General features: G+C 36.2%; 1 long non-coding RNA gene across 1 annotated transcript in view; it reads left to right on the top strand.

Annotated features, from left to right (window-relative positions):
• The first annotated feature begins 213 nt into the window (after positions 1–213).
• The window catches only part of LOC104871155, a 267,725-nt gene continuing 253,751 nt past the window's right edge, over positions 214–14,187 (top strand). The window contains exons 1-3 of the long non-coding RNA XR_782767.2: positions 214–558; positions 1,235–1,303; positions 2,241–2,291. This is a non-coding gene — a long non-coding RNA (uncharacterized LOC104871155). The remainder of the gene's footprint in view (positions 559–1,234; positions 1,304–2,240; positions 2,292–14,187) is intronic.

Here is a 14,187-nt window from a genome sequence, read left to right as displayed (position 1 = left end):
AGCTTGATTTAGGTCAAGAAGGGGGAGGGAAAGAGCAAAGAATCCAAACTGCCTGTGCCAAGGATTTGCTGAACATGTTAAAAAATAATGCTGACGAGCATTAAATTAAGTAACAACTGAAGATTACACAAGGGTAAACACTGCTGCTAATGTTTGACTAAAAACTAACTGAGGGCTCTAAGTGACTCCAGTTAATTTACAGATCAAGCCAATAACAGCCGCAGGGGACTAGGGCTGCTGAAGGCTGGAGAGACATTTTATAGCCAGAAGCAACGTTTTTAAATTTAGAAAAAGAAAACTAAAGCTGTAGGAACTACTTTAAAAACTCCAGAGAAGAGGAGAAAGAGGAGAGGGAGCGGGAGAGGGAGAGGGGAAGGAACTGTCTAAGAGTCTATTGGGCTCTTAGGAGAGAAAAGCAACTTAGTAAGGAAAAAAACAAAGAGAAAAGTCTAACTTTTAAATAACTTCTAGGAGGAGTGTGCTAGGATCAAAGGGTTAACTGTTCCTGTGGGGCAGGAGCCTTAGACTGAATCACAGGCATCATACACCCCAAGGAGTGTAAGTTCTCTCATGTTATCACGCAAAATTGATTTAACTTTGCTTTACTTAACATTCATCTGTAAGTTAAAATGTAAGTGTACAGCACTACAGTAAATGATTTGCAAATTATAGTCTTTCTCCAACATAACTTCTTTTGATAGTTTTAAATGCTTTTGAAATGGGATGTGTGGTGTACTTAGTAATACAGCAGTTAATATCCTTAGATTAGACTTTCATCACATACTTTAATTTCAAAAAGGCTGAGATAACCATAATTGCCAAACAATTCCGTGTAACGGAGTGGATTAATTTAAGGGCTTTTTCCCCAATTTTCCATATGATATCTAAAATCTTCTTTCCCAACCTCTTCAATCTTACTAGAGTATTTAATGTGTTTATGAAGACAAAGCACTTAATCTTGGCATATCCTGGGCTTAAAGAATTATCTACCTATCTATCTATTTATCTATTTATCATCCATCCAATCCATCAGTGCAGGGGACTGAACCTAGGACTTTTCTTAATAAGGCATACACCATTTACATATTTACACTGTTTTCTTTAGCATGCCACCAGGAAGGAGGCACCATTTTAATGGGGATTGGAACCTGTCTGCTTGGTGTGGGGTTCAAAGAAGGGAAGGTCATTCTCTCCAAAACCCCTCCTTTATTCTGAGGTTTCTGTCTTCTCTCAGGAAAGGTGAAAAGCTCTACTGCTCCGGGCCAGCCTTGGTGTCATCTTGAAGACTTAAAAGCAAATAGTGGTAAGGTCTGGATAACATGGATACTCATTTCTGTCTTCATCTATATGAAAGTCTACAAATGTTAAAAGTGACCATTATCTATTTCTACTCTTTCTTTTCATTGTCTTGGATTATTGGGCTGGAGTAATGAAATGGAGAGGGTTTGTTTTAGTCCTATTAAATTTGTGTTAACTTTACTGACAATAGGCCCTTTGACTCCAGCAGCCTATTCTGCTATTCTACATTCTTGGGGGCCCTTTCTTGTGTTCACAAACTGAACACCCTCCCTGCAGAGGCAGCCCCGGTGCCAGAGTTTTTGCTTTGTTGGAAAAATCAGAACAACAAAATGATAATAACTAATAATAATAATAATAATGCTGCCAACTGAGTGTATCCCTTCTGCACTCAGTTGAGTTGACTCATTTTGTGATGTTTATCCCCAGATCCAAAATTGATGGCTGACCTGACTAAGGTCACCAGGCCTATGAGACTTTTGAAAAATTTTGAAAATCACGGTATTTTTCAGTTCTTACCAACTAGGAGTTTTACTCAAATATTCTGATAACAATCCTCAAACATGTAGGAGGAAAGTATGTCAATCTGCAGCAAAACTCAAAGGAAAGGACACCTCAGAAAGACTAGATAAGTAGACATTGGTTTGGTCTCCCTTGTCCTCCATACCCGATACTGAAAACAATGACTAGGATTACCCATGTCTATACAGCTGATTGCTGTATTGACTATTTCATCACTAACAAGATCAGAGCTGTTCCTTTTACTGCTGCTGTCATGGCAGAACATTCTAGAAGTGAAATTCTTCCCCGGGAGTCTAAACAGAGCCTTGCATTAACGTCTTGGAGTGGGCAGTTTCTGACTTTTCTATTTTATGCTTCAGTTCACTTCCTTCAGAACATAAACCCAATAACGATACCCTTTTTTCATCTGTGATATTTTTCAGTTTGGAAAGCAACTCTTCACACATTTCCTTATTTGACTACAGCTTTATAAGGTAAGATTAGGATCTTCACTACACAGGTAAGTAAACTGTAGGTCAGTGACCCCAGCAAAGCCACAACAGTGGTCATAGGGTTAAGCATAAAACCTGGCTTTCTGATTCCAAGACAAAACATGTTCAATCTTATCCCCAATTCCTTCTGCATTTATAAATAGCCTCTTATGTGGAAATTTCTGTGGGAGATCTCAAAGTATTCATAAAGGCCTCTCTTTCTTCCTTAGAATGAGCCTTCACCTAAATCGGCTGGAGATTTCCTCACCCCACAATACATGTACTTCCTGCTTCCTGTATTTTGAACACTCTGTTTGCCCCAGTAGGCACTCAGAGCAGTAGATGAGGATTCTGTGACTGCCTAGGTTTGAGGACGTAGGTTGGAAGTTGAACACTTATGGGCTGATGTTACTCATAGATTTTATGTCAAAGACAGGGCAGTGACTGTGTAGAGGAGGAGAGTGTATTTAAAATACTCTGAGCCTTGACTTGTGCTGATAATGGTGGTGGAAAAGTTGCTTTTCTTAAAAGAAATTTGTTAGACCTGTTGACAGTGAGTAGGATTAAGTCCCCAGACTCCCCTCCCCCTGCCGCTCCCTTGGGTGGGATGCTGGCCCTGGGACAATTATGTGGCTGGTCTGTTCCCTCCAATTCTCACCCTACAGGGTGAGGCTTAACTGGAGGCTGGATACTGGCACATAGCTTTTAGAGCAGTTTGGGCAGTTTCCACAGCTCTGCATGTGTGACCTAAAAGCAGGCTTTAGAACACCATATTCTCACATAATATAACTGCCCAGCTCATAAGGTTTCCTGAAGAAAAACCTATCCCTGTTTAAATAAGAAAAAGAGAAGCAACCGGAGGAAAAAAATGCATTAAAAATTATGTAAAAAGTAGACTCGCAAAGTCCCTTTTCTGAGAAACCTTTAAGCAAAGAGCTTACCAGCAAGGCACTAGCAGACATATATGGGCAGGTTAATGTCCCCAAAATAGAGCAGCAGCCAATAATAACAGGGCCAGAGCAACAGAACAGTACAGCTGGTAGGGAAGTATGTGCAACACCACACCATTAGAGTCAGCAATTACCATTCTTGTAGGCCTCAGTCCCCAGTTCTGGGGCACACACACTCAGGCTGGAGAAGCATACTGCTTCTGAAAATGTATTCTCCACCCTCCAGTACAGATCCTTGAGAATTAGAAAGGCTTTCCATGGGAATTAATCCATGTCTTCTGTGCTCTGGGTACCAGCGTGTAAGCTGTGCACTTGATTATTTTGTACAGCTGGGATAGTAGGTGCTGGCAGGGATCTGGATTGAGAAGGGTTAGCAGTGTATATGTTTGTGTTTCTGCATGTGGCAAAATCCATGACTCTGAGAGTTGTGTGGCAGTGGTACAGAAATTTCTGCTGTGACTGAGGCCCTGACTTGAAGATCTGCTTGTCATCACTTACCATCCTTTGGAGGTTTGGGTATGGACTTCTTTGGGACAACAACAAACTATGTTTTTAAAGTTTCTGAGGTTGGCAGCAGATCCCAGTCACTTGCCTGCCTACAGCTCTCCTCTTTTTTGCTCTAAAGCAGCAAAGTGCCAGGTTCTGTTTCACTACTATTTCTGTGCAAAACACTTCAGAATTACTTTTTTTCACTGTGTCCACTAAAAATCAACTTACTCTGCTGCCCTGTGCAGGAAGGGCTGAACAGCATTAACCGACACATTCCCTCCTTGTCACAGCCGACACCCAGCAGGTGTTGGTCTGCCCTGTTAAACACATGTTTTTAAATGACTATGTCTTACCTGTACATACCAAAACAAATAGACCTGACAGTGTCCCTGTGGCTCACAGAAAAACTCTCAAGTTTGCTGTCCCTGCAAAAGTGAGCTTTTGCTTTGACGTTCTTCCCCAATTTCAGCTCTGCCTGCCAAGGCTGCAATTCTTCCTCCAGAGTCATGCAAATAATTTATGCATTTCAGTGTTGCTGCTGATAGACACTGTTAGTATTGAGACAGGAAGTTAGGGGGTGGCAAACTGACTGAGCAAGTGAGCCTGCCAGGGCATGAGCAGAAAAGCAGTGAAGAAAACAATCAGAACATGCTATCTTGAATTTCCAGGGATTTGGATAGGGCAGCCTACACCTGACATCAGCCTGAGGTGTGGGAGATACAAAGAATGCCACCATTAAGCTCTTTGCCACCGTGCACTCTCTTATCCTGTAGAGTATACTTCTTCTCCTGCTTTTAATTGACCCATATCACTCTGCAGAGCACATTGCTTTTCCTAACTTTAATAAATATCAAATTTCTCTTCCTTTTGTGTTTGTTTTGTCCAGTTCCTTGATTAGGACAAGAAGAACCTAGAAAAAAATCTCTATAAGTAGAATCCCTGGCAAACCAGAACAAGTGCCTCTACAGAGTATAGAGACAGAACTGAGGGTAAATATGGTAAAACACTGGTTAGATTAGTGATTCACAAGCCAGAAGCTGCATGGCATTGGTCTTGAGTGAGAAGGATGACGGTGTGAGCCTTTCCAGATGAAGGGCCAAAAACATTCTTCCTTTCAACTCTTCTGTGCATAATGGCTAAGCAGATTGCCAGATATATAAACAATTCACCAGCACAGATTAAGAGACAAAGAAAAAAGCAAATATAAACAAACAAAACCCCAAACCTTATTGAAATACTTCTTTGTTTACATTTAATTCTTATTAATTCAGATACTTTGAGGTAAATTAAGCTCAAATGTTCAACTCCAGACTTCAGTGGATTGTGGAGTTTGTGGGCCTGTGGGTTTGAAAGTGCCCCTTCCTCCTACCCATTTTTGTGTCTCTCTTTTCTCCAGAGTAAGAACTAACAAGCTACAATACTTCTCCCAGGACCGGTTATTAAGCATGAATATTGAGAGGCTTTGACAAATATAAAGCATTATATATATAGGCCCAAGAGTAAATCAGAATTATCTACATCAAGTGAGACTCAGAATTTCCCTGTAACACTGCAGTCTCTTAGTTTTCCAGGAGCAGCCCAAGATTCCATGGTATATGGTATATCTTTTTAATGTGGCAAGCCTTAGGGGTGGATTGAGTTAGGCAATTTATTCCCTTTTATTCTCTGTATTCACAGACAACCCTCCAACAGGGTAACATAAAACCACAGATAGGTTTTTTTATGATGATGTTTAAGTGATCTAGGAAAGCATCTTGAACCCTGTGTGTAGAATAGAAGAACCGAAGAAAACAGACCTTTAGAGAAATGACAAAAATGAAAAACTTCTAACTACATAGGACATCATACTTAAAGCATATTTCTTTGGCTGCTATCATTTTCTGAAATTGGTCTCAGACCTCAGATCCTTCCCAAGGTGTTGATGTTGTATTTTGACTCAGGGGGAGTCATGGCTTGACAGACTTCTAGGATCTCACCAGCAGACCAGAGGCTCTCACCCCTCAGCAATCAGATGACAGAGAGCAGGACAGATTCAAAGAGGATTATTTCTCAGAACTTCCTGGCACATCTATCCCTAGTATGTTTCTCTCTCCCTCTCTTCTCTCTCTCTCTCTCTCTCTCTCTCTCTCTCCCTCCCTCCCCACCCCTTCCTCCCAAACTGAGCCAGAAAGGTGACAGCATGCCACCAGCATGCCATGTCAGGAGGGCCCCCTCCTGCTGGCTGGGCGCTCCACCAGGCTTGTCTGGGCATGTCCTGTGGAACCCAGGCCAAGTTTCAGGGGAGAAATTTGTCTGGATCTGGGGCTGGAGTTCAGGTTTGCTGACATGGAGATCTGTGGGTTGTCAGCAAAGAAAAGGCAGCGTTCAAATGAGCAACAGAGGACTGCATGTGGGTTGCTAAGGGCCAGCTTTGGCTCCAGTTGGAAGCTTGAGAAATAAAAATGTTATGCAGAACATGTATCTAGGGACTCTGGATTGCCAGGGCAGAGTGTGAAAGGAAGGAGGTTGATGTCCAAAGGACAAAGACAGCTTCTCAGGATTAGAAATATTCTGATATGATTGTCACAGTGGTTATTTGACTGTGTGTGTTTGTCAGAATTAATAGAAATGAACCTAAAAATGATGAATTCCACTGCATGAAAATTATACCTCAATAGACCTGACTTTAAAAAATAGTTTTGGAGGCCATTTTAAGACTAAACAGCACTTTCTTTGAGTCACTAAGGTCTTCTTAGTAATATTTTGGACTTCATTTTTATTAAATTAAAAATATTTCATAATAAGTCTTCACTCTTTAAAAGCTAAGAGAAGGAATAGAATCTGCATTTTTTAGAATTGTTTGTACTTTTTATTTAGGCATTTTATTCAATTTCAAAAAAATGTTTTGAAGAGGAAATCAGACATATGAGGAAGAAAGCCTTAGTAAAAAGAGTTGAATTAACTTTGCATTTCCAAAGTCGCACATATGGAGAAAATTTAGCATTTTTAAAGGATGAACTGTTTAGAAAAACTAGAAAAATCAGGTATTAGAAATATGTACTGAGCATGTAACCAATAGGTAATAAAATCAATAAGCAACAAGCGCTTAGTTTCTACCTATTGGTTACATGCTCAGTACAAAATAATAGATCATTATACTGTCTAAATGCAAAATATTAACAACATTCACTACCAGAGAGTAATTGTAAAGTGGGAGAAAAAATAAAGCATGAAAAAGCAAACAGGAACAAAATTAATAATAACAGCAATAAAATCTGGAAATAAGTTTTAAAAATATAAAGGACTTCTCTGAGTTTAGCTATAAAACAACTAAAGCAATACTGAAAAAATTCAATAAATAAAAGCATATTCTATATTATTAGATGATGCCATTTTGTCCTCAAATTAAAGGTTAGGTCTAAGATGGATCTAATCAAAATCCCAGTAGAAATATTTTTCAATGAAAATGTGACTTTAGAGTTACATATGGATAAAACCAACCAGAAAGATTTATAAAAAGGACTGAAGTCTACAGTTTTAAAACCTGTTAAAAAGTTTAATAGCATAATACTGGTGCAAGACTAGATAGAACAGAGTCCCCTAAGAAACTCAAATACATATTTGCATAAAAATTTGGCATTTGTAAACTTGAGGCATCTGTAGGCAAATGGACTCAACTTGAGAATATAATGTTAAGTGAAGTAAGTCAGACATACAAATTATCAGATTTTTTTCTCTAATGTGAGAAATTCAAAATACATACAGATACTAAGTTTTTTCATTTATACTCCTATTTTCTCTTAGTTTGTAGAAAAAAAGCTTGGTGATATTATCTGTTTGTTTCTTTTTTGCATAAGAGAGAGTCCTTTTTGTCTTTGACTTTTACTCTCAGTAACATTTTGGTCATTTTTTCAAGACTACATGCACAGTGTACTGACTGTTGTTATTCTCTCATTATTTTGTTATGAAACTTTTCATAGAAGAGTGTTTTTATATTTTCTTTATTAATAACTACATGTACTACATTAAAAGAAAAAATTTAGTATTTGATAGAATCATTTGAAATTAGTGGAGGAAATGAAAGATTATTCCAACAAATAGTGTCAGTACAGTTCATTTTTTGAGGGGAGGAGGGAAAACAAAACACATTCTCAAATTCTTAAATAAATTTTAAAATATGAAAATGCAAAGGAAAAAATTATGCTAAACATTCATCAATTCCCAGTATGGACATATCTTTTAAACAGAAAGTATGGTAAATAAGAAATTCTCAGTGTAGAAGTACTTTTTAAGCAAACACATAGAGGAAGAATCTGTAAAAAGAGAATATAAACTTTTGTACATAAAAATAAAAAAGCTTGTCTACTAAAGCTCATGGGAAAAAACAGGAGATAAAGAATATTCAGGGGAAAATCAGAAAATATAATAAATATTAAGATATGAAGAGCTTATTAATATATAAAGAGCTTACAGCAGTCAACAATTAAAATATAAATTTCCTAAATGAAAAATTATTAACATTTGCAAAAAAGCAATTTATAGAAGTTGAAAAAATAGGCAAATCATTAAAGCTTTTAGGCTCATTATCTAAAATAATTGAAAGAAGACACCAATGTCTATCAAATTGTCAAATATTCTTTTTTTTTTTTTTTTTTGGTACTGGGGATTGAACTTGGGTCCTTGTGCTTGTGAGGCAGGTGGTAGAACCACTGAGCTAAATCCCTGGTCCTACTTTAAAAATTTAAAACCCAACAATTAGACATTGGGGTAAAAGTTCAGGAAAACATAGTGCTGGTAGAAGTATAAAGATCTTTCAGATTTTCTGTTTGAAAATGTGGTGATATGTATCCAAAGACTTACAGCTATAGATAACACTTGACATAGTGATTCCTTTTTAAGAAATCTATCTTTTGGAAATATGTTCAGGAAATATAAAAATTAGGTACAAGGATGTTATTGCAGTGTTACTTATAACTGAAAACTTCTAAGTACAGTTTAGAAGCATAGAATAATCTCTAATCACAGACTGCTGTACAGGGAGTGCTTGTGAGTTCGGCTCTTCACATATATGCATACATGTGGACACACAGAAAAAAGACTGGAAGGACTTGCACAAGTGGACTGTTAATAGTTAGCAGTATTATGGAATTCTGAGTAGTTTTTAAAATTACCTTTATTTTTTGTAACTTTATGATTAGAAGCATAAATATTAATTTTTGTAATTTTCTTTGTTATCAAGGGCTCCCCCTACTGCTCACTGAAAAAATGATGGAGGGTTTTATTTTATTTTTTCCTTCTCTTCTGAAAACCTCCAGGCTTGGTCTTGGTGACATTCTCCACTTCTTATTCACCCTAGAAGCAAATTTTCTAATTTGAATATTTTGAGATTATAGGTGTACACTTTTGTTTTTTAATAATTCACATACATTAGTCTTCTGAGTGAAGGGCACAATTCAGTAGCTTTTAAATAAATCCCTAAAGTTGTACAGCTGCCACTACTACCTAATTCTAGAACATTTTCATCACCCCAAAATGAAAACTTGAACCCATTGTCAGCCACTCCTAATTATTCTTTCTCCCCATTCCTGGTAACGACTAAGCTATTTTCAGTGGTTGTGGGTTTGCCTATTTTGGACTTTTGCTATAAATGGAATCATATCATATGTAACTTTTTGTGTCTGGCTTCCCTTACTCTGCTTAATATTTTCAAGGCTCATTCATGTTGTAGCAGTTATCTGAACTTTATTCCCCTTGTGATTTCCACTGTCTAATATGCTCTATTTTGTTTATTCACCAGTTAACAGTCACTGGAATGTTAGGATTTAGATCTAAAATGTCCCCCAAAGTCTCATGTGTTCAGAAGTGGAGCTTTCAGAATTTGATTAGAACATGAGGGAGTACACTTATCAGTGGATAAATCTATTGATGAGTTCATAGCTAACTGTTCTGTTAGGAGGGAGGGCCTTACTGGGGAGGTGAATGAGGTGTGACCTGAAAGAGTGTGTTATTGTCCCCATCTACTCCCTTTTCTCTCTCTGCTTGCTGACTGCTACATATTCAGCAGTTTCCCTCTGCCATGCCCTTCTGCTGTGTGTTTTATGCTGTGCAATCATCCAGTCAGGGACTGAGCTCTCTGAAATTGTGAGCCAAAATAAACCATGCATAACATGTTTTACATGTTAGGTATTTTGTTCCAGTGATGGGAATGTGACTAATACATGGACCTTTGGGTTGTTTGCAATTTGGGGTATTATAATGGATGTTGCAATTAATATTCATGTATAAGTTTTTGTCATATATTTTAATCCTATTAGACATCTACTTATGCATGAAATTGTTAAATCATATTGTTAATCTTTGCTTAGCCTTCTGAGGATAGCCCATTTGCCAAAGTAACTGCATCATCTTGTATTCCCACCAACATTGTGTAAGGGCTCCAAAATCTTCTTGTCCTCACTGGTACATATTACATTAGACTCATCTTAATGGATATGAAAAGATGTCTCATTATGATTTTATTTTCATTTTTCTAATGACTAATGACCAGCATTTTTTCATGTGCTTATTGGATGTTTGTATGTCTATGGAGAAATATCTATTCAAATCCTCTATTTATTTTTTGTTTATTTGTTTTGGTGTGTGTGTGTGTGTGTGTGTGTGTGTGTGTGCATTGAAACAGGGTCTCACTATGAAACTGAGGCTGGCCTAGAACTCCGAATCCTTCTACTTCAGTCTCCTGAGTACTGGGATTACAGGCATGTACCACCACATCTGGTTTCTCTGCCTTAAAAAAAACTGAATAATTTATCTTTTTAATTGTTAAGTTGTAATAGTTTTTTTCTATGTACTAGATATTAGCCTCTTACCGGGTGTCTAATTTGCAATTTTTTTCCACTCTGTTGTTTGATTTGCACTTTTTAAAAAATTACTTCACTTTGATGCATAAAAGTTATTTTGATGAAGTCCAATTTCTGTTTTTTTTGTCATACTTTTGATGTCATATCTAAGATAATGTCATATCTAAGACATATCTAGCAATGATTATCGCCTAAATCCAAGGTTACAAATTTTATAGCTATAGTTTTTTCTAAGAGTTTTATACATTTGATTTTTGCATTTAAGCACATATATTTTATGTTGATTTTATATATGCCATGATGTAGGGGTCTAGCTTCATCCTTTTGTAGGTATATATCCAGTTGTTTCAGCATCATTTAATGTTCTTTTAACATAGTTGTCTTTATATACTTATGTTTCGCCATGCACTAAATTAAAATCCAAATGGATTAAAGATCTAAATATTAAAACAGAAACATTAAACTTGCTGAAAGGTAAGTTAGGCAGAACTCTGGAAGACATTGGTATAGGAAAAGGCTTTATGAACAAATCCTCAGCAGCACAGGAACTAGCAGATAGAATCAACAACTGGGATCTCATCTTACTGAAAAGCTTCTGTACTGCCAAAGAAACCATCAGCAGAACTAAGAGACAATCTACAATGTGGGAAAAAATTTTTACCAGCTGTTCCTCAGACAAAGGACTATTATCAAGGATATATAAAGAACTCAAAACAATCAGTCCCCCCAAATATAAAGACCTGATTCAGAAATGGGCATCTGAAATGAACAGACATTTCTCAAAGAAGTAAAAGCAGCAAGAAAATATTTGAAAAAATGTTCCACATCACTGGTCATTCAAGAGATGCAGATGAAAACAACACTGAGATTCCACCTCACCCCACAAAGAATGGCTGCTATCAAGAAATCACACAATAACAAATGTTGGCGGGGTTGTGGGGAGAAAGGAACCCTTCTCCATTGTTGGTGGGAGTGCAGACTAGTGCAACCACTATGGAAATCAATATGGAGATACCTCAAAGAGCTTGGACTGGAGGTTCCATTTGACCCAGCCATCCCTCTGCTGGGTATCTTTCCAAGAGAACTAAAAGAATCTTATCACAGAGAAGTATGTTCACCCCTGTTTATAGCAGCACAGTTTGTAATAGCTAAATCTTGGAAACAGCCCATTTGCCCATCCATTGGAAACTGGATAAAGAAGATGTGGTTTTTCTATAAAGTGGAATATTACTCAGCCATAAAGAATGAGAAAATAGATTAATTGATAGGAAAATGGATACATATTGAAGATATATTCCTAAGTGAAATAAATAAGTCACACATGTGTAAATACAAAATAGTTTCCCTGGTGTGAATAATCTGCAACAATGCATAAGATTCTAATAAGATTACTGACATTTAGAAATGGGAAGAAAGGAGCTAAAGGTGTAGGGAAGGTGGGATGGGTAGGGGAAGAGTAAAAAAGGAAAAGAAAAAAATGTGAGAGAATGAAAAGATGAAAATAAAGTGTTTGTAGATGGGGAGGGGATGAGGGGGTGAAGGGAGGGCAGAGGTAAGGGGAAAAAATGAGAATCAAGACTTGTCATGTAGAGGTACAAGATCCCAACAATGAATGTAACTGTACTGTATCCCTAAAATGTACCAATAAACTCAATTAAAGCTGAAAAAAAGTAAATTGACCATAAATGCACATTTATTTCTATAGTCTCAATCCTATTCCATTGGAATGCACAACTATCCTGGTCCCCTACCACATAATCTGAATTGCTGCAACCTTGGACTACACTATTCTAACTTGGGAAGTGATAGTCTTTCATCTTTGTTCTTTCTTCAGATTATTTTGTCTATTCTAGGTCCCTTGAATTTCCATTTGAACTTTAGAGGCAGACGGAAAACTACAGATTGATTCAGGGAGATTGTTATTTCAATATCAAGTATTATAGTTCATGAATATATATATATATAAGTATATAAGCTTTCTATAATTTCTTTTACTGATGTTTTGTAATTTTCAGGGTAAAGCCTTACACTTATTTTATTAATTCATTTTTCTTTTTTCTTTCTCCTTCTCTCTCTCCTTCATTTCTTATTTCCCTCCCTCCCTCCCTCCTTCCTTCCTTCCTCCCTCACTCTTTCTTTCTTTCTTTCTTTCTTTCTTTCTTTCTTTCTTTCTTTCTTTCTTTCTTTTTTGTAACAGAAATCGAACTCAGGACCTTGCATTTCTGAGGCTGGCGCAATGACACTCAGCTAAATTTCCATCCAATTCATTTCTAAGTATTTTCATTTCAGCTAAAGATTAATCAATTTTGTCAATCTTTTTTAGAGAAAAAATTTTGTTTTATTTAATTTTCTTTTATCTATTTCATTTATTTTATTTTAATATTTACTTTTTCCTTCATTCTGCTTTTCATTAGTTTAATTCACTCTTATTTTTCTTTCTTAAAATATAAAGTTAGTTATTTGAAATATTCATTTTCAAAATAGATATTTACAGCTATCAATTTCCATTTACAGTTAATGTAGCTGTGTCTCATAAGTTGATATGTTTTATTTTCACTTATATTTATCTCAAAGTATTTCCTAATTTACTCTCTGCTTTCTTCAATTCATTTATCATGTAGGAATATATTGCTTAATTTTGGTATATTTGTGAATTTTTCAAATTTCCACTTATTACTGATTTCTAATTTCCTTCCATTGTGGTTAAAGTATATATTTGTTATAGTTTTGATATTTGTAAATTTATACAACCTTATTTAATGGCCCAGACTATAGTGGATCTTGGAAAACATTTCGTGCTCTTGAGCAGAATGCACTTTTGTTGCTGTTGTGTAGAGTGTCTCATAGATGGCTGTTAGGTTCATTGGGTTTATACTGTTTCTATTTTCTTGTTTATCTTCTGTCTATTCTACCCATTATTGAAAGTGGGACACTGAAAACTTCAATTGTTATTTTTTATTTTTTTATATTTTCCTTTACAGCTGTTTTTGATTTATGCTTTTTGGGCTTCCTTGTTAGGTACATGAATGTTCCTAAGTATTATATTTGCTTTATGAATTGACTTCTAAATATCTTTCTTCAACTAGCATTTTAGAATCTACTTTGTTTATTACTAAATATAGATAATTCAGGTCTCTTCTGCTTATTGTTTATAGATATATCTTTTCACAGCCTTTTATTTTCAAACTTTATGTCTTTGATTTAAAGCATGTCTTTTATAAACAGTGTATGTGTTCTACAAACTATTCTAGAGGTGTTAAAAAATGCAAAAGGACAATTCCGTGAGCAATACCTTAGTTAAGCATTAGTTAACACAAAATTAAATATGTTTATTTACTCTTGGGGTCTTCACAGAATTTAACATTCTTCTGTGCTCTGTAGATTTCTAGAAGGAGGATATAAAACTGTTACACTTACCCCAATTAATTGGAGAATGGACTCTTTTTCTTAAAAAAAAAAAGTATCTTCTAGAAAGTGTTCTCAGGGTAGGGAAACACAGAAGTACTCCAATGTCATTTTGTGTGTGAAGAGATTGAGGCTCAGAGAATTGAGTCAGGGTGACCAGATTTAGTAAATAAAAATACAGATCACTGAGTTAAATGTGAATTTCATATAAATAGTGGA

Source organism: Fukomys damarensis, unplaced genomic scaffold (assembly GCF_012274545.1).
Source record: "Fukomys damarensis isolate Sample0158 unplaced genomic scaffold, DMR_v1.0_HiC HiC_scaffold_38, whole genome shotgun sequence".
Lineage (NCBI taxonomy): Eukaryota > Metazoa > Chordata > Mammalia > Rodentia > Bathyergidae > Fukomys > Fukomys damarensis.
The sequence above is the reverse complement of the archived record's forward strand: the minus strand, read 5'-3'. Positions and strand labels throughout refer to the sequence as shown.